Source organism: Podarcis melisellensis, assembly GCF_964234715.1.
Source record: "Podarcis melisellensis genome assembly, chromosome: Z".
Classification (NCBI taxonomy): Eukaryota; Metazoa; Chordata; class Lepidosauria; order Squamata; family Lacertidae; genus Podarcis; species Podarcis melisellensis.
In genome coordinates this window covers 23,525,632-23,551,146 of record NC_138547.1, presented here as the reverse complement: position 1 = coordinate 23,551,146, position 25,515 = coordinate 23,525,632, and the positions used below count along the sequence as shown (strand labels likewise).

At 51.7% G+C, this 25,515-nt stretch overlaps 1 protein-coding gene across 1 annotated transcript in view; it reads right to left on the bottom strand.

Moving 5' to 3' along the window:
- LOC309362021 (uncharacterized protein C8orf48) overlaps positions 1–25,515 on the bottom strand; it is a 384,870-nt gene that overhangs the window by 160,742 nt on the left and 198,613 nt on the right. The gene's annotated exons all lie outside the window — the stretch shown is intronic.

Genomic DNA, 25,515 nt, shown 5'->3' with positions numbered 1-25,515 from the left:
GTCCCACTGAACTTGATGTTCCTTCCAAGCTTTAAATATGCTAGGATGCAACGTCTTTCACTTATGGCCTCAATCTATGCCTTTCTGCTCAGGCTTACTTCAAGATGGCTTGCGCCTGGGAGTTCCATGCACCTTACATGGAAGGAAGTCACAGTGAACTAAGTGAAACTTACTTCTGAGGAGACATGTCTCAGGCTCAGCTCTTGCAAGGAGCAAGCCTCAGACCACTGCTCAGGGTTTGCTTCTACTCAGCCAACATTTGTGCCCAGTTTTTCTAGCTCAGAGGAGCATATTTCCAATAAAAGACAGGCTGACAATGAGGGCTGTTAAGGCCAGTGAATCAGGACCATGTGCTTGGTTGATTCCTCATTTGGAGCAAAAATGTTCAAAGATGTTCTTGGGATTGGGCCAGCGCAGGTGAGACGAGTCTCATTTCCTGGCCTCATAAAAGACACTTCTGGGGATGGATAGACTTGGTTTGTATCCAAAGCTGGTTGAGTTTCCTGGGCTGGCCTTAGGAAGAAGCCTTTTTCATAAGTTGTTTGCTCTTAGGTATGAGGAAGGTTCTTCTGTGCGCCCTGATCACGTTGCTAACGTTAGGGTGTGAGACTCAAGGTGAGTTATGTGGCGCCTGGAAACATGGGTCGGCGTTCCCCATGGGAGCTTCCTCATGCACTGAGTGGGGAGATGGTGAGGACGCCAAGTTCTGTTGCGGGACTTGCAGCTGACCCTACTGTTGCTCATTGGAAGAAGCTCGCTTACATCTTTGGACTAATAGTATCCTAGCTGCTATTAGTATCCTTGCTAATCCTTGCTGCTAATAGTATCCTTGTGGGTGGCGCTGTGGGTTATACTACAGAGCCTAGGACTTGCCAATCAGAAGGTTGGCGGTTCGAATCCCCATGACGGGGTGAGCCCCCATTGCTCAGTCCCTGCTCCTGCCAACCTAGCAGTTCGAAAGCACATCAAAGTACAAGTAGATAAATAGGTACCGCTCCAGCAGAAGGTAAACAGCATTTCCGTGCGCTGCTCTGGTTTGCCAGAAGTGGCTTAGTCATGCTGACCACATGACCCGGAAGCTGTCTGCGGACAAACGCCGGCTCCCTCGGCCAATAAAGCGAGATGAGCGCCGCAACCCCAGAGTCGGTCACGACTGGACCTAATGGTCAGGGGTCCCTTTACCTTTTACCTTTTATCCTTGCTGCAGCTATTGCATATAAAAACATATAATTTTTTTACCATTCTTATGAATTTCTGCACCCACCATACCCAATAGAAGGGCTTCTGGTTTTTTAACAAATGTATATTTCAACATTTGTTTTTATCTCATTATAAATCATTGCCCAGGAGTCATTCACTTTCTTACATTCCCACCACATATGGTAAAAGGTACCCTCTTTTTCTTTACATTTCCAACATTTATTATCTGTTTTATACATTTTAGCTAATTTCGCTGGTGTTATATACCACCTATACATCATTTTCATAGTATTTTCTTTCAATGCACTGCAGGCAGTAAAATTTATTCTTGCCATAATTTTTCCCAGTCTTCTATTTGTATATTATGACCAATATCATTGGCCCAATGGATCATAACTGATTTAACTTCTTCATCTTTCAAATGCCATTCCAATAATAATTTATACATTTTAGAAAATATTTTAACCCTATTACTTAATAACTCCAATTCAAATCTTGATTTTGTATATCCAAATCCATTTTTATTTTTATCCTCTTTAAACATTTCATTGACTTGACAATAATGCAACCAATCATTCACCTTACATTTTACATATTCATATGGCTTTAATTTCCATTGGTTCTCCCTCTCTATTACTAGTTGTTCATAGGCGGACCAGTTTTTCCTCATATTTGTCCTTTTTACACTCATTGTCTCAAATGGCGAGAGCCACCATGGTGTCTTACATTCTAGTACATTTTTGTATCTACCCCACACCTCATACAATGACTTTAGAAATATGTGGTTTCCACCATTTGGTATCCATATTTAGTTACTGCCATGCATCCCAAACACATCATTGCGACTGGAGGCAAGTCTCCCTTCAGTAGAAGTACGGACTTGGCAAAGAACTCTAAACTTCTGGCTCCACCGAAACTCAAACCCCCCTGGTTTACTATCCATAGTACTTCAAGACTCCCATAAAAGTGCCTGGCTTAAAACCATCTATCAAAAACTCCACTCTTGTGGCCTATCCCCACAACACCTACTCACTATGGGCCCTACTAAAGCAAACAGTCTAATTGGTCAATGTCTAAAAGATATCGAGCATCAGAACAACCAGGCCACTAGAAGGAAATTCTGCCCTTGGTATGTTCATTTTACACCTTTCCATTTTGATTCCCTGGCCCCATATCTGCACAAACTTATTAACCCAAAATACAGATGTGCTTTTACACTTGCAAGACTGGATGTTTTGCCATCTGCAGTACTTATGGGTCAATTCCAAAAGATCCCGCCTGAGAAACATTTGCCCCTGTGGAGACGGTAGCACCAAAAAAGTAGCACATGTCCTTCTGTCTTGCACTCTCTACAAAGACCTGAGGAACGAGATCATCACCCCACTCACACTAACCAATCCAGGGTGCTCAACCACTGCCACCATGTCCTTTCTCCTATCAGATCAAAATGAGCAGATAACAGCAAAGGTTGCTAGGTTCATAGCAGGGGCAATCAGAATAAGGGCCACTAACTGACTGCTGATTCGGTGCTCTTATATCAAATTTCCCTTTCTGCATATTTCTGCATTCTGCATTACTTTCTGTAATGTTTTATTGTTGCTATGGCCATTGGCTAATGTGAATAAAGTTTTTACCTATCTATCTTGTAATCAATTGACATCACTTGTATGGTTAAAAGAAGTTTTGTAAGGAGTAATTTATAAATTATTGTGAAAAATTAAGAATAGATGTATTGGTAATTTGAGTTTATAGCAATAATTATAGAAATAAAATGCATAATTAGAAAACCATCATTTGAGGTTGAAGGAAGTCTTAGGCTGTGATAGCCAAAATTTTTGAAAAGATGTTTAAAAGTATGTTATTCTGGAAAATATGTGTAAAAACAAAACAAGAAAATACTATTTTTTAAAAAAAAAAAAGGAAGAAGCTTGCTTAAACCAAACTCTCTGCCGCACCGAAGGGGAGTGGGAAGGGATCCTTCTCAACGATGGATGGGAAATGCTGAGAATGGTGTGGTGACTCCAACCTCCGTTGGTGGTAAGTTTGCGGGGGGAGGGGGATCTTGGTAGCAAAGAGACACGATGAAACCTTGTGAGGATCAGGGAAATGAATCAGCTCTACATAGATACGTTTTCATTTTGCATTAAATAGACCAAGTCATCTTCTAGATATAGAGAATGTTGCTCTGCTTACCCTAAGTTGTCTTTCATTTGTTTGTGAAAATTGGATGGGTGTGTTGTAAAGGTAAAGGGACCCCTGACCATTAGGTCCAGTCGTGGCCGACTCTGGGGAGCCAGCGTACAGCGTACATGTGGCCAGCATGACTAAGCCATTTCTGGCGAACCAGAGCAGCGCACGTAAATGCCGTTTACCTTCCCGCCGGAGCAGTACCTTTTTATCTACTTGCACTGGCGTGCTTTTGAACTGCTAGGTTGGCAGGAGCACTGACCAAGCAACGGGAGCTCACCCCATCACGGGGATTCGAACTGCCGACTTTCTGATCAGCAAGTCCTAGGCTCTGTGGTTTAACCCACAGCACCACCCACGTCCCCTTTCTTGTCACATAAGGTAAAGGTAAAGGGAGCCCTGGCCATTAGGTCCAGTCGTGGCTGACTCTAGGGTTGCGGCGCTCATCTCGCTTTATTGGCTGAGGAAGCCGATGTACAGCTTCCGGGTCATGTGGCCAGCATGATTAAGCCACTTCTGGCAAACCAGAGCAGTGCACAGAAACACCGTTTACCTTCCCGCCAGAGTGGTACCTATTTATCTACTTGCACTTTGATGTGCTTTCAAACTGCTAGGTGGGCAGGAGCAGGGACCGAGCAATGGGAGCTCACCCCATCACGGGGATTCGAACCGCCGACCTTCTGATCGGCAAGTCCTAGGCTCTGTGGTTTAACCCACAGTGCCACCCACATCCCCTTGGGTGTGTTGTAAGCACTGTCAATTCACTATACCTGCTGACTCCAGTTAATACATTAGTTCAGGAGAGGCTATAGTAGGAAAGTGCACCTCCTTGCTGTTGTCTTCTCTCATGCCCTCTCTTCTTTTAAGCACATCAGTGCATTCATAGCGGGGTTGGATCCTCACATGCTACTAATCTAACTAGATTGCAGGCCAGTATATTAAGTGCATTGCCTTCAGGAATATAGGTCACATCTGCACCATACATTTAAAGCACTACTGCACCACTTAACAGTCATACTTTCCCCTGAAGAATTATGGGAAGTGAAGGTGGAGAAGAAGAGTTTGGATTTGATATCCCGCTTTATCACTACCCGAAGGAGTCTCAAAGCGGCTAACATTCTCCTTTCCCTTCCTCCCCAACAACAAACACTCTGTGAGGTGAGTGGGGCTGAGAGACTTCAAAGAAGTGTGACTAGCCCAAGGTCACCCAGCAGCTGCATGTGGAGGAGCAGGAACATGAACCCGGTTCACCAGATTACGAGTCCACCGCTCTTAACCACTACACCACACTGCTGTTAGGAGACCTCTTACAGTGCTGGGAAATGGGGCATATTTAAAAAATATTTTGTGGATCATTGTAAAAACATGATGTCTGTGGCAGCCTTTGAATAATTTCTGTGATACATCAGATAAGTACAGGGAAATACTTTATTCATGAAACTACACAAAGATAACTGAAGTAATTAGTGTGTTAGGTTAACCAAGGTTTACAGGCATGAGAGGTTTACGGGAAGTTGTTAGAATCTGGAGAAGAGTGTGATACAGTGTAACAAAATTACAATTTTCTTTTTCTTTTTATTATGGATAACCTTGTCTTATGTTACTTTTTTCTAATTTTCAATGAAGCATTTTAAAAGGGGGAGAGTGCCAGTCCAAATTGGTTCCATACTGGTTTATTGTGTTTGATGCATGTATTTAATTTAATTTAATTTAATTTATGTATCTGCTACATTTAATTCCGTTGTTACTTCAAGGAAGTGAAGGCAGTTAAATGAGTTCCTGTTTTGCATGGGGTGGTCCCTTCCAACTCTACAATTCTATTATTCTACTTCATTCTCTCCACCTCAATTCTACCCTCGCAACAACCCTGCAGAGTAGGTTAGATTGAGAGATACTGATCGTCTCAAGGTGAGCTTCATGGCACAGTAGGGATCTGGTCCTCCTAGACCAGCACTCTGACCACTACTCCACACTGCCCCTTAAAAAGCTTAACGGAACAATACAGGCCTCTAAGTGGTCCTGTATCGCATCTAGACGGAGCTTTCCTTGCCATCAAATATCTTCAAGCTCCGTTTGTGTGTAACTCAAACGTTTTGGCTGTTACTCCTGAGTAAGCTTGGGTGGACTCGTGAGGATAGCCCCCTAGGAATTGGGAAGGAAAGCAAATTCAGTTCGCTTCTGGAGCTTCTGGCGCCCACTTCCAACGAGGAGGGAACATTTCGATGCCCCACCAGCACTCCGTACTAGAGCAGCTGCATTGAAGGCGCAAGGTCCCTGGTTCAATCCCCGGGCAGGGACGGGAATGCCCCACCCATCGGCCCCTGTTTGGAAAGTCCGGAGAAGCGCTGCCGGATAGATCGATTAGGTGGATTGACCAAGGGTCTGGCTTCCAGTGTAAGCTGGCTTTCTGCAGGCGGCGCAGAAATCGGGGCCGCTCCAGCAGAGACTGCGGCCTTGCAGCCCTTATCAGAGGAAGTTTGCCACCAAGGACAGCGCCTGACTGACTGGCTGCGCTTGCGTGGGACGGACTTGTCCGGGTGTGGGGCGGGTTAGACTAGCCAGCCAGACGTCGTTCGCTCGCTGGAGAGGTTCGGTTCCTCGAGGTGAGCCCAGCTGGGAGTTGCGCCGCCATGAAGCGGGCTCTGTTCTTCCTCCTGTTGCTGCCGCGCTTTCTGCCTTGTGGCGAGCCCCAGAGCACGGTCCCTGCTACCATCGAAGCCCCCCAGCTGCTGAACGAGACCAATGGATCGACGTGCGACCACTGGCTGTACGGGACGGAGCCGCCGCAGGTGAAGGCTTTCCAGTGCGTGGAGCAGCGCACCGGCATCGAAGTTAAGTTCTGCTGTGGGACCTGCGGCCAGCCAAGCAATTGTTACTTCGAAAAGCTCCTCGAGGGCCCCACAGCGCGCCCTACCGACGGTGGCCTAGAACTGCTCCCTCCTGCACCTCCAGAGCCACGTAAGGCGGCTAGCTCCCTTGGCTTTATTAGCACCTCGACACTATCTGGACCTCGGTCTGCATGCAAACCCGCCGTTCTCTCACTTTTAGACACGGGTCCCCCGCTCCCTGTCGGCTGCCCTTTCGGTCTATCGCTCTCTTCCCCGCGCTTGAACTGGAGATGCGGCTCAGAGGCTCCACTCGACGGGGAGGGCACCTTCGAAGCACCTTTCGCCTCTGCAAGAAGGCTGCGCGCTTTCGCTTGGGAAGGGAGGCTAGGAACGGGCACTCCGGGAAGGAGGGTGGCTAGGAACGGGAAGTCCAGTGCGCAGAAGACTTGGGGGGCAAGAACCACTTCGAGGGTGCTTCAAGGGGGTCGTGTGGGCCCAGTCTTAGGCTGCGCTAAGACGTCTTCTGGTGCTGTGAAAAATTCGTCGGTCTTTCACGTGCCTGAAGACTCTGGGTTGGCACGGGCAGATTGGCTTGCTGACGGTTCTGCAAGTAGATCCGAAAGACATGGGCAAGATTTGTACACGGGGTGGGGACGGGAAACTTTCCCCGATGATGTCCGCAGTGTCCTGCCTTCTAGGTTGCTTCAGTGCAGGCTGCCCCAGTTACTACCAAACACTTTTCTTCCCTGTCTTGGAGTCTTGACTCCTGAAGTGAGACGGGGGGGCGGGTGGTTGCGGTATGAGATACTCCACCTCACGATGCTAACTATACCCGCCCCAGGCTTTTTTTGGGGGGGGTGTAAAAATCCCTCGCTTCATTCCTAGAGAGTCCAGTTTGTGCAGTTGAGCAAAACAAGAGAGCAAACTGATAGCAGAACAAGCACTGATCAATATCTTTCTTCTGTTTCAGACATGGACAGGCTGACCTGGTTTTGGGGAGGAGTTATTGCCAATGCGATATTTTCCTGGGCTTTTATCCGCAATTGCAGAAGATTCTGGCGGAGGAAGAATACCCAAGAAAGACCCGTGGAGGGCCTTGAGCTAGACACCAGCTCTTCTGGGAGATCAAGTGATCATCGTGACCCCTCTGGTGCCTCCACCAGATTGGTTCCGCCATCGTCTGAAGGTGCAGAGGGTCCTGCTGCTGCATCTGGCAGCGCACCTAGTGTGCAGCCCCAAGCTGAGGGCTCTGAGAATGTGACCATCATGTGGACAGGATTTTTCCCATTCCGAGTTGGTGCTACTTCTCCTTCTCAGCCAAAGCAGGGCCGCAAAAAGCACCGGGCTAAGGCAAAGAAGGCAAAGAAGGCAAAGAAGGCAAAGAAGGCAAAGAAGGCAAAGAAGGCAAAGAAGGCAAAGAAGTAAGAGATCCTCCTCTCATTCAAAGGGTTAGGCTTCCCTGTCAAAGTTGAGTCTAGTACTAATCATCCACAGCATGCTTTGTAGCATCATTGAAATTGGCTAAGCCTATGAGGAGGGTGTCTAAACCATACTATGAACTAGAATTACTACTACTATTGGTAAAAAGGTAAAAAGTTAAAGGACCCCTAAACGGTTAACTCCAATTAAAGGCAACTATGGGATTGCAGCGCTCATCTCGCTTTCAGGCCAAGGGAACTGGCCTTTGTCCACAGACAGCTTTCTGGGTCATGTGGTCAGCATGACTCAACTACTTCTGGTGCAACGGAACTCTGCGACGGAAACCAGAGTGCACAGAAATGCTGTTTACCTTCCCGCCGCAGCGGTACCTATTTATCTACTTGCACTGTGTGCTTTCGAACTGCTAGATTGGCAGGAGCTGGGACAGAACAACAGGAGCTCATCCCATTGCGGATATTTGAACTGCCGACTTTCTGATTGGCAAGCCCAAGAGGCTCAGTGGTTTAGACCACAGCACCACCTGCATCCTTACTACTGTTATGCAATACTGTCAAGCCCCTTTTTTATTATGTATTGTCACTTAAATGTGCATTGATTGTGTTATCAGTGTGGATCAGCCCCCCCTTTTTTTTTCTTTTCCTATAGGTGGTTTGCTGCCTGCTATGTATTGTCAAATGTATCAATAAAAATGTTTGCTTCTCAACCTGGTCTCTTCAATTCTACTTTTCCCTTCTTCTTTTTATGAAAGATTTTCTTGTTTTACAGAAGTATGTATAATGTTTCTTGTATTTTTTCCATGTAACATTTTTACAAATCAGTTTCATTTGTTGAGACATTTTTTGGGGGGGAGGGGGGAAGATGGGGGGCTGGGGTTGGGTGGCGATGTTTCTATTCTGCTTAATGTATGTAGGGTTTGGTGTCAGCATTGCTCGTGCTGCTCACTTGTGTTTCTTTGGTGGTGAGAGAGGTTGGGGTTGGCCTAGGTTGTGTTTGGTTGTTTGTGGTTGGCTGTGGTGATCTTTGTTTTCGTGTGTGAGTGGAGTGGGTGGGTGTTTAGGATCAGGTTAGCCATATTGATCCGTATGCTGTTGGTGGATTCCAACTTCTGAGTAAATTTGCAGCTGGGACTTGATATGATGTGATTCAAGGGTTTAACTGTGCCCATTATCTCTCTAGCCTTGATTAGTCCCTACAGATGAAATTCTGTTAGTTTACTAATATGTTTATATTTCACCCATCCTCCAAGGAGCCTTGTGATGTAGGTTAGAAAGTGAGAGAGTGAGGCCTGATGTTGCCCAAGGAGTGCCATGGAGCAGGAGGGATTTGAACCCCGCTCCCCCAATCCCTAGTCCAACACTCTGATTGCTACCCTATACAATACTTGATTAAAAACCCTGAACAGTCACAGGTCACCCTGGTGATTGACTCAGGCAAAGATGGTAGGCTGGCTTGTGGAACTGGTGGGAGGGTCTTGGGTGCTCTCACCCTTACTGCTCCTATTTCTCTCTCTCTGCTCCTTCCTGGCCCTCCATGAGGTGGGGCCTTAAGATACTGAGAGGGAGCAAAAAGTTATAAACCTCCCCTCTCTCTTCCACAATTCTGATGGAAGAACCCTCCCCACAAACATAAATCCACATGGGAGTCACAGGGAGGGAAGATTCAACCAGCTGAGGTAGCATCACCCAGCAAGGGGAAAGAGATGGGGGGAGATGGGGGGGAAGCGTGAAGCATCTCTGATTCGACCCTCTGCCGAGAGATTACTCCAAGAGAATCCAGCTCTTGATGGGAGAAAGGTGGCCCACTCCTCTTCTCCCTGCCACGCTTTATTCAAATCTATAGCACTGTGTGTTGGCAGGGCGCAAGCACAGCATGGGGGCATTCCAAACCTCAGCCAGGGGAGCATCATGACAGAGCAGCACATCCAAATTGCTCTGCCAGGCTGGAGCCCAAGTCAGGCCGGCGAGAATCATGACTTAACATGATCATCATCATCATTTTTTATTTTTATGCACTTTTCCACAGTTAAAAAAACAATGCTCAAGGTGGCTTATAGCATAACAAGATTTACATAATTACAAAAGCAATAAACAATAACTAAACCACATTAAAAAATACGAAAACAAATGGGAAACAATTTCCAAATAAATCAAAATCTAGAACTAAGAACACAGCATGAATATCAAAGCTGAAAACGACATAGGTAAAAAATAACAGCAATTTAAACAAAAAACAAAGACAAAATAAAATGGAGACCTCTTTGCCCAGCGGCAGCAGCAGCAGCAGTTCTTATAGGTCTCTTAGGCCCCGCCCTGGACCAGGTGTTGCGTGGAAGGACTGGGGCCCTCAGGCGCTGAGCAGGGAAGTCCTCCTGGTTGTCAGTCACAGCAACAGTTCTTATTGGCCTGTCAGGCCCCTGCTTGGGCCAGGTGTTGAGTGGCAGGACTGGGGCCCACAGGCGCTGAGCAGGGAAGTCCTCCTGGGTGGTAGCTGCAGCAGCAATTCTCATAGGTCTCTCATGCCCCGCCCTGGGCCACATGTTGCATGGCAGGACTGGGACCCTCAGGCGCTGAGCAGCGAAGTCCTCCTGGGTGTCAGCCGCTACAGTAATTCATATAGGTTTCTCAGACCCCTCCCTTGGCCAGGTGTTGCATGGCAGGACTGAGGCCCTCAGGCGCTGAGCAGGGTAGTCCTCCTGGGTGGCAGCCGCAGCAGCTGATCTTATAGGTCTCTCACGCCCCGCCCCGGGCCAGGTGTTGAGTGGCAGGACTGGGGACCTGAGGCGCTGAGCAGGATAGTCCTCCTGGGTGTCAGCCGCAGCACCAGTTCTTATAGGTCTCTCAGGCCCCTCCTTGGGCCACATGTTGCATGGCAGGACTGGAGCCCTCAAGCGCTGAGCAGGGAAGTCCTCCCGGGTGTCAGCCACAGCAGCAGTTCTTATAGGTCTCTCAGGCCCCTCCTTGGGCCAGGTGTTGGGTGGCAGGACTGGGGCCCTCAGGCGCTCAACAGGGGAGTCCTCCTGGGTGTCAGCCGCAGCAGCAGTTCTTATAGGTCTCTCAGGCTCCTCCTTGGGCCAGGTGTTGCGTGGCAGGACTGGGGCCCTCAGGCGCTGAACAGGGGGGTCCTCCTGAGTGTCAGCCACAGCAGCAGTTCTTATAGGTCTCTCAGGCCCCTCCTTGGGCCAGATGTTGCATGGCAGGACTGGGGCCCTCAGGCGCTGAGCAGTGAAGTCCTCCTTGGTGTCAGCTGCAGCAGCAGTTCTTATAGGTCTCTCAGGGCCCATCCTGGGCCACATGTTGCGTGGCAGGACTGGGGCCCTCAGGCGCTGAACAGCGGAGTCCTCCTGGGTGTCAGCCGCAGCAGCAGTTGTTATAGGCCTTTCAGGCCCCTCCCTGGGCCAGGTGTTGCCTGGCAGGACTGGGACCCTCAGGCTCGGAGCAGGGAAGTCCTCCTGGGTGTCAGCCGCACCAGCAGTTCTTATAGGCCTGTCAGACCCCGCCCTGGGCCACATATTGCGTGGCAGGACTGGGACCCTCAGGCGCTGAACAGGGGAGTCCTCCTGGGTGTCTGCCGCAGCAGGCGTTCTTATATGTCTCTCCGACCCCTCCCTGGGCCAGGTGTTGGGTGGCAGGACTGGGGCCCTCAGGCGCTGAACAGGGGAGTCATTCTGGGTGGCAGCCGCAGCAGCAGCAGTTGTTATAGGACTGTCAGGCCCCGCCCTAGGCCAGATGTTGCGTGGCAGGACTGGGGCCATCAGGCGCTGAGCAGCAAAGTCCTCTTCGGTGTCAACTGCAGCAGCTGTTCTTATAGGCCTGTCAGGCCCTGCCCTGGGCCACATGTTGCGTGGCAGGACTGGGGCCCTCAGGCGCTTAGCATTGAAGTCCTCTTCGGTGTCAGGTGCAGCAGCAATTCTTATAAGCCTGTCAGGCCCCGCCCTTGGCCACATGTTGCCTGGCAGGACTGGGGCCCTCAGGCGCCGAGCAGGGAAGTCCTCCTGGGTGTCAGCCGCAGCAGTAGTTCTTATACGCCTGTCAGGCCCCACACTGGGCCACATATTGTGTGGCAGGTCTGGGGCCCTCAGGCGCTTAGCATTGAAGTCCTCTTCGGTGTCAGGTGCAGCAGCAATTCTTATAAGCCTGTCAGGCCCCGCCCTTGGCCACATGTTGCGTGGCAGGACTGGGGCCCTCAGGCGCCGAGCAGGGAAGTCCTCCTGGGTGTCAGCCACAGCAGCCGTTCTTATAGGTCTCTCAGGCCCTGCCCTGGGCCACATGTTGCGTGGCAGGACTGGGGCCCTCAGGCGCCGAGCAGGGAAGTCCTCCTGGGTGTCAGCCGCAGCAGCCGTTCTTATAGGTCTCTCAGGCCCTGCCCTGGGCCACATGTTGCGTGGCAGGACTGGGGCCAGCAGGCTCGGAGCAGGGAAGCCCTCCTCGGTGTCAGCCGCACCAGCAGTTCTTATAGGCTTGTCAGGCCCCATCCTGGGCCACATGTTGCGTGGCAGGACTGGGGCCCTCAGGCGCTGAGCAGGGAAGTCCTCCTGGGTGTCAGCAGCAGCAGCACTTCTTATAGGCCTGTCAGTCCCCGCCCTGGGCCACATATTGCGTGGCAGGACTGGAACCCTCAGGCGCCGGACAGGGAGGTCCTCCTGGGTGTCTGCCGCACCAGCAATTCTTATAAGTCTCTCAGGCCCCTCCCTGGGCCAGGTGTTGGGTGGCAGGACTGGGGCCTTCAGGCACTGAACAGGGGAGTCATTCTGGGTGGCAGCCGCAGCAGCAGCAGTTGTTATAGGCCTGTCAGGCCCTGCCCTAGTCCAGGTGTTGCGTGGCAGGACTGGGTCCCTCAGCCGCTGAGCAGCAAAGTCCTCTTCGGTGTCAGCCGCATCTGCAGTTTTTATAGGCCTGTAATGCCCCGCCCTGGGCCACATGTTGTGTGGCAGGACTGGGGACTTCAGGCTCCGAGAAGGGAAGTCCTCCTGGGTGTCAGCCGCAGCAGCAGTTCTTATAGGCTTGTCAGGCCCCATCCTGGGCCACATGTTGCGTGGAAGGACTGGGGCCCTCAGGCGCTGGGCAGCGAAGTCCTCCTGAGTGTCAACCGCAGCAGCAGTTCTTATAGGCCTGTCAAGCCCCGCCCTGGGCCACATGTTGCGTGGCAGGTCTGGGGCCCTCAGGCGCTCAACAGGGGAGTCCTCTTCGGTGTCAACCGCAGCAGCAGTTTGTATAGGTCTCTCAGGCCCCTCCTTGGGCCACATGTTGCGTGGCAGGACTGGGGCCCTCAGGCACTGAACAGGGGAGTCCTCCTGGGTGTCAGCCGCAGCAGCAGTTCTTATAGGTCTCTCAAGCCCCTCCTTGGGCCAGGTATTGGGAGGCAGGACTGGGGCCCTCAGGAGGTGAGCAGGGAAGTCCTCCTGGGTGTCAGCTGCAGCAGCAGTTCTTATAGGTCTCTCAGGCCCCTCCTTGGGCCAGATGTTGCATGGCAGGACTGGGGCCCTCAGGCGCTGAACAGGGGAGTCCTCCTGGGTGTCAGCCGCAGCAGCAGTTCTTATAGGTCTCTCAAGCCCCTCCTTGGGCCAGGTGTTGGGTGGCAGGACTGGGGCCCTCAGGCGCTCAACAGGGGAGTCCTCCTGGGTGTCAGCCGCAGCAGCAGTTCTTATAGGTCTCTCAGGCTCCTCCTTGGGCCAGGTGTTGCGTGGCAGGACTGGGGCCCTCAGGCGCTGAACAGGGGGGTCCTCCTGAGTGTCAGCCACAGCAGCAGTTCTTATAGGTCTCTCAGGCCCCTCCTTGGGCCAGATGTTGCATGGCAGGACTGGGGCCCTCAGGCGCTGAGCAGTGAAGTCCTCCTTGGTGTCAGCTGCAGCAGCAGTTCTTATAGGTCTCTCAGGGCCCATCCTGGGCCACATGTTGCGTGGCAGGACTGGGGCCCTCAGGCGCTGAACAGCGGAGTCCTCCTGGGTGTCAGCCGCAGCAGCAGTTGTTATAGGCCTTTCAGGCCCCTCCCTGGGCCAGGTGTTGCCTGGCAGGACTGGGACCCTCAGGCTCGGAGCAGGGAAGTCCTCCTGGGTGTCAGCCGCACCAGCAGTTCTTATAGGCCTGTCAGACCCCGCCCTGGGCCACATATTGCGTGGCAGGACTGGGACCCTCAGGCGCTGAACAGGGGAGTCCTCCTGGGTGTCTGCCGCAGCAGGCGTTCTTATATGTCTCTCCGACCCCTCCCTGGGCCAGGTGTTGGGTGGCAGGACTGGGGCCCTCAGGCGCTGAACAGGGGAGTCATTCTGGGTGGCAGCCGCAGCAGCAGCAGTTGTTATAGGACTGTCAGGCCCCGCCCTAGGCCAGATGTTGCGTGGCAGGACTGGGGCCATCAGGCGCTGAGCAGCAAAGTCCTCTTCGGTGTCAACTGCAGCAGCTGTTCTTATAGGCCTGTCAGGCCCTGCCCTGGGCCACATGTTGCGTGGCAGGACTGGGGCCCTCAGGCGCTTAGCATTGAAGTCCTCTTCGGTGTCAGGTGCAGCAGCAATTCTTATAAGCCTGTCAGGCCCCGCCCTTGGCCACATGTTGCCTGGCAGGACTGGGGCCCTCAGGCGCCGAGCAGGGAAGTCCTCCTGGGTGTCAGCCGCAGCAGTAGTTCTTATACGCCTGTCAGGCCCCACACTGGGCCACATATTGTGTGGCAGGTCTGGGGCCCTCAGGCGCTTAGCATTGAAGTCCTCTTCGGTGTCAGGTGCAGCAGCAATTCTTATAAGCCTGTCAGGCCCCGCCCTTGGCCACATGTTGCGTGGCAGGACTGGGGCCCTCAGGCGCCGAGCAGGGAAGTCCTCCTGGGTGTCAGCCACAGCAGCCGTTCTTATAGGTCTCTCAGGCCCTGCCCTGGGCCACATGTTGCGTGGCAGGACTGGGGCCCTCAGGCGCCGAGCAGGGAAGTCCTCCTGGGTGTCAGCCGCAGCAGCCGTTCTTATAGGTCTCTCAGGCCCTGCCCTGGGCCACATGTTGCGTGGCAGGACTGGGGCCAGCAGGCTCGGAGCAGGGAAGCCCTCCTCGGTGTCAGCCGCACCAGCAGTTCTTATAGGCTTGTCAGGCCCCATCCTGGGCCACATGTTGCGTGGCAGGACTGGGGCCCTCAGGCGCTGAGCAGGGAAGTCCTCCTGGGTGTCAGCAGCAGCAGCACTTCTTATAGGCCTGTCAGTCCCCGCCCTGGGCCACATATTGCGTGGCAGGACTGGAACCCTCAGGCGCCGGACAGGGAGGTCCTCCTGGGTGTCTGCCGCACCAGCAATTCTTATAAGTCTCTCAGGCCCCTCCCTGGGCCAGGTGTTGGGTGGCAGGACTGGGGCCTTCAGGCACTGAACAGGGGAGTCATTCTGGGTGGCAGCCGCAGCAGCAGCAGTTGTTATAGGCCTGTCAGGCCCTGCCCTAGTCCAGGTGTTGCGTGGCAGGACTGGGTCCCTCAGCCGCTGAGCAGCAAAGTCCTCTTCGGTGTCAGCCGCATCTGCAGTTTTTATAGGCCTGTAATGCCCCGCCCTGGGCCACATGTTGTGTGGCAGGACTGGGGACTTCAGGCTCCGAGAAGGGAAGTCCTCCTGGGTGTCAGCCGCAGCAGCAGTTCTTATAGGCTTGTCAGGCCCCATCCTGGGCCACATGTTGCGTGGAAGGACTGGGGCCCTCAGGCGCTGGGCAGCGAAGTCCTCCTGAGTGTCAACCGCAGCAGCAGTTCTTATAGGCCTGTCAAGCCCCGCCCTGGGCCACATGTTGCGTGGCAGGTCTGGGGCCCTCAGGCGCTCAACAGGGGAGTCCTCTTCGGTGTCAACCGCAGCAGCAGTTTGTATAGGTCTCTCAGGCCCCTCCTTGGGCCACATGTTGCGTGGCAGGACTGGGGCCCTCAGGCACTGAACAGGGGAGTCCTCCTGGGTGTCAGCCGCAGCAGCAGTTCTTATAGGTCTCTCAAGCCCCTCCTTGGGCCAGGTATTGGGAGGCAGGACTGGGGCCCTCAGGAGGTGAGCAGGGAAGTCCTCCTGGGTGTCAGCTGCAGCAGCAGTTCTTATAGGTCTCTCAGGCCCCTCCTTGGGCCAGATGTTGCATGGCAGGACTGGGGCCCTCAGGCGCTGAACAGGGGAGTCCTCCTGGGTGTCAGCCGCAGCAGCAGTTCTTATAGGTCTCTCAAGCCCCTCCTTGGGCCAGGTGTTGGGTGGCAGGACTGGGGCCCTCTGGCGCTGAACAGGGGAGTCCTCCTGGGTGTCAGCCGCAGCAGCAGTTCTTATAGGTCTCTCAGGCCCCTCCTTGGGCCAGGTGTTGCGTGGCAGGACTGGGGCCCTCAGGCGCTGAAGAGGGGAGTCCTCCTGGGTGTCAGCCGCAGCAGCAGTTCTTATAGGTCTCTCAGGCCCCTCCTTGGGCCACATGTTGCGTGGCAGGACTGGGGCCCTCAGGCACTGAACAGGGGGGTCCTCCTGGGTGTCAGCCGCAGCAGCAGTTCTTATAGGTCTCTCAGGCCCCTCCTTGGGCCAGGTGTTGGGTGGCACGACTGGGGCCCTCTGGCGCTGAACAGGGGAGTCCTCCTGGGTGTCAGCCGCAGCAGCAGTTCTTATAGGTCTCTCAGGCCCCTCCTTGGGCCAGATGCTGCATGCCAGGACTGGGGCCCTCAGGCGCTGAACAGGGGAGTCCTCCTGGGTGTCAGCCGCAGCAGCAGTTCTTATAGGTCTCTCAAGCCCCTCCTTGGGCCAGGTGTTGGGTGGCAGGACTGGAGCCCTCAGGCGCTGAGCAGGGAAGTCCTCCTGGGTGTCAGCTGCAGCAGCAGTTCTTATAGGTCTCTCAGGCCCCTCCTTGGGCCAGGTGTTGCGTGGCAGGACTGGGGCCCTCAAGCGCTGAACAGGGGAGTCCTCCTGGGTGACAGTCACAGCAGCAGTTCTTATAGGTCTCTCAGGCCCCACCTTGGGCCAGGTGTTGCGTGGCAGGACTGGGGCCCTCAGGCGGTGAGCAGGGAAGTCCTCCTGGGTGTCAGCTGCAGCAGCAGTTCTTATAGGTCTCTCAGGCCCCTCCTTGGCCCAGATGCTGCGTGGCAGGACTTGGGCCCTCTGGCGCGGAACAGGGGAGTCCTCCTGGGTGTCAGCCGCAGCAGCAGTTCTTATAGGTCTCTCAGGCCCCTCCTTGGGCCAGGTGTTGCGTGGCAGGACTGGGGCCTTCAGGCGGTGAGCAGGGGAGTCCTCCTGGGTGACAGCAGCAGAAGCAGTTGTTATAAGCCTGTCAGGCCCCTCCCTGGGCCAGGTGTTGGGTGGCAGGTCTGGCTCCCTCAGGCGCTGAGCAGGGAAGTCCTCCTGGGTGGCAGCCACAGCAGCAGTTCTTATAGGTCTCTCAGGCCCCTCATTGGGCCACATGTTGCATGGCAGGACTGGGGCCCTCTGGCGCTGAACAGGGGAATCCTCCTGGGTGTCAGCCACAGCAGCAGTTCTTATAGGTCTCTCAGGCCCCTCCTTGGGCCAGGTGTTGCGTGGCAGGACTGGGGCCCTCCGGTGCTGAACAGGCGAGTCCTCCTGGGTGTCAGCCGCAGCAGCAGTTCTTATAGGTCTCTCAGGCCCCTCCTTGGGCCAGGTGTTGCGTGGCAGGACTGGGGCCCTCAGGTGCTGAACAGGGGAGTCCTCCTGGGTGTCAGCCGCAGCAGCAGTTCTTATAGGTCTCTCAGGCCCCTCCTTGGGCCAGGTGTTGCGTGGCAGGACTGGGGTGCTCCGGCACGGAACAAGGGAGTCCTCCTGGGTGACAGCAGCAGAAACAGTTGTTATACGCCTGTCAGGCCCCTCCCTGGGCCAGGTGTTGGGTGGCAGGACTGGGGCCCTCAGGCGCTGAGCAGGGAAGTCCTCCTGGGTGGCAGCCACAGCAGCAGTTCTTATAGGTCTCTCAGACCCCTCCTTGGGCCAGGTGTTGGGTGGCAAAACTTGGGCCCTCAGGCGGTGAGCAGGGAAGTCCTCCTGGGTGTCAGCCACAGCAGCAGTTCTTATAGGTCTCTCAGGCCCCTCCTTGAGCCAGGTGTTGCGTGTCAGGACTGGGGTGCTCCGGCACGGAACAAGGGAGTCCTCCTGGGTGACAGCAGCAGAAGCAGTTGTTATACGCCTGTCAGGCCCCTCCCTGGGCCAGGTGTTGGGTGGCAGGACTGGGGCCCTCAGGCGCTGAGCAGGGAAGTCCTCCTGGGTGGCAGCCACAGCAGCAGTTCTTATAGGTCTCTCAGGCCCCTCCTTGGGCCACATGTTGCGTGGCAGGACTGGGGCCCTCTGGCGCTTAACAGGGCAGTCCTCCTGGGTGTCAACCGCAGCCGCAGTTCTTATAGGTCTCTCAGACCCCTCCTTGGGCCAGGTGTTGGGTGGCAAAACTTGGGCCCTCAGGCGGTGAGCAGGGAAGTCCTCCTGGGTGTCAGCCACAGCAGCAGTTCTTATAGGTCTCTCAGGCCCCTCCTTGGGCCAGGTGTTGCGTGGCAGGACTGGGGCCCTCCGGTGCTGAACAGGCGAGTCCTCCTGGGTGTCAGCTGCAGCAGCAGTTCTTATAGGTCTCTCAGGCCCCTCCTTGGGCCAGGTGTTGCGTGGCGGGACTGGGGCCCTCAGGTGCTGAACAGGGGAGTCCTCCTGGGTGTCAGCAGCAGTTCTTATAGGTCTCTCAGGCCCCTCCTTGGGCCAGGTGTTGCGTGGCAGGACTGGGGCCCTCAGGCACTGAACAGGGGAGTCCTCCTTGGTGTAAGCCGCAGCAGCAGTTCTATAGGTCTCTCAGTCCCCTCCTTGGGCCAGATGTCGCGTGGCAGGACTGGGGCCCTCAGGCGCTGAACAGAGGAGTCCTCCTGGGTGTCAGCCACAGCAGCAGTTCTTATAGGTCTCTCAGGCCCCTCCTTGGGCCAGGTGTTGCGTGGCAGGACTGGGGCCCTCCGGCACTGAGCACGGAAGTCCTCCTGGGTGTCAGCCGCAGCAGCAGTTCTTATTGGTCTCTCAGGCCCCTCCTTGGGCCAGGTGTTGCCTGGCAGGACTCGGGCCCTCCGGCGCTGAACAGGGGAGTCCTGCTCAGCACATCCAGATTGCTCTGCCAGTCTGGAACCCAAGTCAGCCAGATACCATCAAAAGTTAGGAGCCTTCCCCCCTCTCTTGCGCGTGGTGGCAAAAGCTCATTGGATTCTTGGCACTCACTCAGGATCTGTATTTCCTTGGGGAATAGAGACATAGCTTTTAGAAATATGGTTTATTCACCTATTTACAGCTTTAATCTTTATATAGAGAGTCCAAATCTTCCAAATAGTCATTTTAAGAGGGCTTGTACACCCTTGAAGTGTAGCCCTGGATTCTATGACACCTCTTCCAGCCAGCCTGCAGCAATCCTACCCATCATGGATCCCAGCCCTTCCTGCTTCTTCTTCCTAGTAAGCCTTGCTCAAAACTCTCTTTTCCTGTCACCTCACACCCAGTTACCCTGACAGCCTTCCAAACCAAGTCTCTGTTCACACCTCAGGAATAGGGGAAGGACAGTTCTCTTGATTGCCAATGTCCCTCAATGATTCTGTATTGTTCCTTAATGGTCTTAGGTTGGCCAGGTCATTTTGCATAGGCTACTGTCAACTTTTCCCTTTTCTTAGGAGGAATCCTGCTCAGAATAAGGGAATTTCCCTTTTAAAAAGGGAAACATTGACACCTATGCTCAGGAATTCTTCTGCAGCTTCAATTCTCACTTCATGTCTATGATACCGTATTTTTCGCTTCATAGGGCACACCGGCCCATAGGGCGCATCTAGTTTTTTGGGGGGTGGGAATAAAGAAAAAAAAATTATTTCCCCCCCCAGGCGCGGGGCTGGGGCAGGGGAAGCCCGAGCTTCCCCAGCCCCCAGAACAGGCTGCTATTCGCAAGCCTAGGGAGCCTGGCAGGAACTCCCGCAGGCTCCCAAGGCTTGCGGATAGCTTCCTGAAGCCTGGAGAGCAAGAGGGGTCGGTGCGCACCCCTCAGCGAAAGCCTGCATTCGCCCCATAGGACGCACACACATTTCCCCTTCATTTTTGGAGGGGAAAAAGTGCATCCTATAGGGCGAAAAATACGGTAATAAAAAACCCTACCATTTATTATTCTAGAGTTTTCAAGGGTTTAGGGGTATCCTCCAAAAAATCAAATATGATGGCAGTGGGATTGTCTCAGCCCTCACCCCTGAAGCAATTTGCCCTTTTACTCCTCCCCACCCCTCTTCCCTTCTGCTGCTGTTTCTGCTGGCATGAACAGGGGGACTTTGTGGCTTAGGGCCCTCGTATTTACAGGACTGTCTCTCCTGGTATGCCCTGCAGAGGACCTTAAGGTCCATGAATAATCATAATTTAGTGATCCCGGGCCCTAAGGAAATCACATTATCCTCCACCAGGGCCAGGGCCTTCTCAGTGATGGCTCCGACCTGGTGGAATGCTCTGTCCCATAAGACCAGAGCCCTGCAGGATTTAACTTCCTTCTGCAGAGCCTGTAAGACAGAGCTATTCCACCTGGCTTTCAATTTAAACTTAGCCTGATCTTTTATTCCCCTTCCTTCCCTCCCTCTCCCGTTTTTATGAAGATTACCCACTCTGGGATCCCACAGCTAATTCTCCCCTGGTCTCCTCGCTGGCCCAAATAGGACTAATTTAGCCAGCTAGCCCTGGTGATCATCTAATGCTTATTGGATGGATTTTCACCCTAAATTGATTTTTGAATTCTGAATTTATTGTTATTCATGTTTTATACTGTATTTTATGCTGTTTTTTTTTTTTTTGGCATCGATTAAAGTGTTTTAAATTTGTTGTTAGCTGCCCTGAGCCCGGTTTTCTGAACCAGGAGGAGCGGGGTATAAATAAAATATTATTTATATTATTTATAGGACTGCAAATCCAGTGGTGACCCTGCCATTTTCTCAAGCTCTGAAGCTCCCTTTGGATTGCAGTGTGGAGAAGTGACACAGGCCACATGCATAGCCTCTGGAGTGATGTCAGAGAAGGTGAACGCATCCTTCCATCAATATGAGGGCATTTCTAACATCAAACAACTTCAAACCAGGGAAGTAAGGATGGGCAAAGCATTATAGAGGTATTATTTGCATACAATTCTAAAGAGCTGGAACAGTTACTACAGGTAACACAGAGCATCTCAACAATGATATATATACGATATACGATATCTTTATTGTCATTGTCCCATGAAGAACAATGAAATTGAAAAACTACATAAAACTACATAAAAACTACATTAAACTACCATAAAACTACATAAAAACTACATAAAACTACTACAAAACTACCTAAAACATTCAAAACCCCCTAAAAACTCTAAAACCCCATTTTAAAATACACTATACTATAGAGACCCCTTATGCTGCGTTTAGAACCAGAATTGCATTTGTGTAGAAACAACAAAATGTGCAAGTTAAGTCACTGAAAACACTGTTAAACTTTCATTTTCTCCTTGCAAAGAACAAAGAAGCACCCAAGTGCTTGACGTAGTCTACAGTGATTTATGTGGTCGAATGAATGTTCACTCACTGGGAAAGAGTAAGTACATAGTAATATTTCTCAATGGCTTTTCAAAATAATGTGTAGCATATTTTCTCAAGGAACACTGGCTGTAAATGTTCCAGAAATACCTTGCCATGGTGCAGAAAAAGTTCCAGAGAAAGCCAGCTATTCTGATGACTGACAGTGGGGGTCAGTAGGGTTCAAACAATATGGAAACTCTCCTAGGAAAAGAGGAGATTAAGCATGTTCCAAGCGTTCCTTCCACCCCACAACAGAACTCAGTAGCAGAAAGAAAGTTTAGATCCATCATGAAGATGAAAAGGTGCATGTTAAAATATGCATCTCTACCCCAGTGCATGTGGGGAGATGCAGCAGGGATTGCAGTGAATCTCCAGAACAGATTGCCAGAAAAAGGGAGCAAAACTCAAACCTTTTGAGATTTGGCATGAGAGAACTCCCAATCTGTTACACATACATGTATTTGGAACTGGAAGAAAAGGCTACAAAATTATGGATCTGGAAACAGGATTTCAGCTCAAAACACATGGATAATTCTATGAACAGAGTAAGGATGACACAAGAGGAAGTGTTGTTGACTTCTCTAAGCAATCAGAAAAAGAAACACAAGACCTAATGTATGTGGGAATGTTAAAGAAGCTGGGGGGGGTTGTATTGTTTTGATATAAACCCTCCTCACTCACGCTAGTGAGCAAATAGCAGAGCACGTTCTCTTTGCAACTTATTGCAAGAAAGTTGATGATTCATTAGAATTCTTTAATTAAGCAATCCAGTCTGGTTTGTCCAGTCTGAATTGTTCCTGGTAAGATTCCCCATTTTCCCCTCTTAAAACAATAACACAACACAGTCTTCTTCAAACATAAGAACAAAGTTTTACTCACATTTGGTTCATAGCAGTCATCCGAAGGCAGGCTTTATCTTGTGGTTACAGTGAAAAGACGTCTGAGCTACATCTCAGACTTTCTGCTTGTGAAGCTTGAGCCATGTGCTGACTGAGAGTCCAAGTGTAAGAGAGTAAGAGTCCAATAGTCCAAGAGTAAGAGCTGGTTGTGTGGCCAGCCCTTTTATTTGGTCACACAGGGTGGGGGAAGCTCCAGAGCAGGTATGATAGGAAGTCCTCCCTGTCTGGAGCCACATTCCTCTGTGTTTCCATTCTAGGCAACAGGAAAATGTTGTACTTGATTGCTCAAGTAATAATACATCCCCCAAAGTGTTTGTACACCAAGTGCAAAATTTTCTTACGTTCTTGCCTCTGTTGAGGACTTTATTGTTGCCGTGGTCGATGATAGAGATTGCACACAAGGATATGGAGGTCAAGGAACTAGGAAAGATCTTGTACAATCTAGGAATCAAAGTTGAGAGAGAAGAAGATGGTTCTTTTCTTGTAAGTCAAAAGCAGAAGGATGCTGAACTGATTGGCAATCTCGAGATGCAAGAAGCACATCTAGTTGCCACACCCATGAACACTGACTTCCCAAAGAATGAAGAGGATTCAATTCTTTGCCTGACAACAATAAATACAGGTCAGCAATAGGTAGACTTATACCTGGCCACAACCTGCAGACTGGACATAGCCAATGCAGTGGGAATTCTATGCAGAATGGTGAATGTTCCCACTGAACATTACTGGGTGGGTGTGAAAACAGCAGTTTCCTATCTTAAAGGTGTGGGAATGCTGAATCCACCAAAAATACTCAACTCTGAGCCCCATAACCCTTTGTGGGAATGTTGAGGATAGTAGGAGAGGATATATGGATTAAATATTATCCTTCCTCACTCAAGCTAGTGAGCTAGTAGCAGAGCACATTCCCTTATACGTAGCAGGAAGCGACCGTATTTTTCGCTCTATAAGACGCACTTTCCCCCTCCTAATAAGTAAGGGTAAATGTGTGTGCGTCTTATGGAGTGAATGCAGGCTGTGCAGCTATTGCTGAAGCCAGAAGAGCAAGAGGGATCAGTGCGCACTGATCCCTCTTGCTCTCCTGGCTTCAGCGATAGCCCCGCAAAGCCTCCTGAGCACAGCTGGAGTGCTCCTGCCTCTTCGCTCAAGAGGCTTTGTGTTGCTTTCTTGTTTCTTGTTTTCCTCCTCTAAAAACTAGTTGCGTCTTATGGTTGGGTGTGTCTTCTGGAGCGCAAAATACAGTAGTTGATAGATTCATTAGAAACATTTGAGTTAGGCAATCCAGTCCGGCTTGGGGTGCAGTATCACTATGTACATGAGGCCATTCCAGATGGACTTGTGGAGTTGGCTTCAGGGGTGTCTTACTCATAGAGGCTAATGGCACAGGGCGCCAGGGTGCCAAGTTCTGGAGGGTGCCAGGGAAGAGGCGGAGGCTGGACGCAACGCCTCCCGGCATCAGCTCACCACCCTTGCCCACCTCCGCCATGCTGCACCAAAGCAGTGCTGTGCCCGGAGCCTCCACCTGCAGTGGCCACCATGGCACGAAGCGGCCAGCTGAGCCGGGAGTCGCCGTGTCCAGCCTCCACCTCTTCCCCACCAGAGGATCTGCCCTCCAGCCGCTGCCCACCTCCTCCTGGGTGGAGCACCGTCCTCCCTAAAATAGGTCAGCAACTCTGGGAGGGGGGGGGCAGAGGGATCTTTGCATCACAGCTTCAGATATGCTTAAGACGGCCGCCCTGATTGGCTTGTTGCCACACAAGAGAGATGACTGCAGGTATACTGACCAAGGCTCTACCGACAGAGTTTGCAGAATGTTTGAGTGAAGATGAGTTTCTGGGTGGTTTCATAAAAGTGTATATGAATGTATGTTGTTTTGCTTGAGAAGGGGTGTGTAGGATATTTGCAATGCAGTCAAAACAACAATTCATATTTGCTAGATAGGCACATGATAGGAGCTGAAGAGAGTTTGGAGCTGACAGATATTTCCTGTAAGTTTGCTAGAGAGAACTGTGAGAGCCACTTCCACTGTGCCCTGTCGGGGGGGGGGGGCGGGCGTAACCATATATAAACTCATTGCCAAGGCAAAAATGTGAGAACATCTGCCTGTCTGGGCTCCATTGCTCAAACACCGCCTTAATCTAGACTAAAGTAGGTCTAAAGCTGCTGTATCTCTTACTCATCAACAAATATTCTGAGTAAATAATTGTTATTTTTACCTTTTCCAATATAATATGTATGATTATTGTTTTAAAGGAGAGGGGAAAGACCAAGATAATCCAATCTGCTTTACAGCATCCTGGATTACTTAATCTAAGAGGCTAAAACTAACCAATCTAAGGTTCCCTTTTAATCTGCAATGTGATGCACTCTTCTGAATTCACAAACGTGACAAAGGAAGGATAATATCTAATAAATACATATTCTCCTACCATCTATACACATGTCTATATTTCCGAGGTAATCGTCTCAAGGGTCTAACGGCTTCTCTTGTTACAAAGTTATAGCTACCATTTACCTCTAATTTGAATCCATAAATTTGGATCCTACCCTCTAAAAAAGCAGAAAATGAGCTTGCACCATCGTGATCCCTTCAGACATCCGTTCAGATATTTGAATACAGCCCAAGTAATTGCCAAAGATTTGGATGGTGCTACTACCCAATAAGTAGAAGATGTGCATGAAAGAGAGCCAGGATCCAGTCCAATTTGGTACAGTACTGATTTCTAAGTGTTCAGTGCATGTATTTATTTTATTTCTGTATTTCCTAGATTTGAATCCTGTGTTACTTCAAGGAGTGAAAGCATCGTTCCCGTTTTGCAGGAGGTTGGACTAGATGACCCTCGACGTCCCTTCCAACTCTACAATGCTATGATTCTACATAATTCTCTCCACCTCAGTTCTACTCTACTCTCACAACAACCCCTCCAAGTAGGTTAGATTGAGAGAAACTGCGCCAAGGTCACGGGCAAGCAGGGATTTGACCCTGGTTTCCTAGACCAGCACTCTGACCATTGCACCACACTACCCCTCCAGAAGCGCCTCTGAACAATGGAGACTTCTGTGTGCTCCTGCCTCGGAGCCAGCTGTTCCTAAAGAGTGATGCATCTAGAAGGAGCAGTTATTGCGAGCAAATATTCGCCAGCTACGTTTTTGTTTGTCTGTTTATTTCTAATTCACACGGGGGTTGTGGCTATTACTACTGAGGAAGCTTGGGTGGGCTCGAGCGGATAGCCCCCCAGGAATCGACAGGAGATGGGGAAGTTGTCCCAGCGCATCAAGAGCCTCTTCATTCAACTTCTGAAGCTATTGGCACACACTTCCATCGGGGAGGGAGCGTTTCGATGCCCCTAAACCCCACCAGCTCCCCGTACTAGAGCACCTGCGTCGAAGGTGCAAGGTCTCTGGTTCAATTCCCGGGAGGGCGGGAATGCTCCACCCAGCGCCCCCCCCCCTTTGAAAGCCCAGAGAAGTATTGC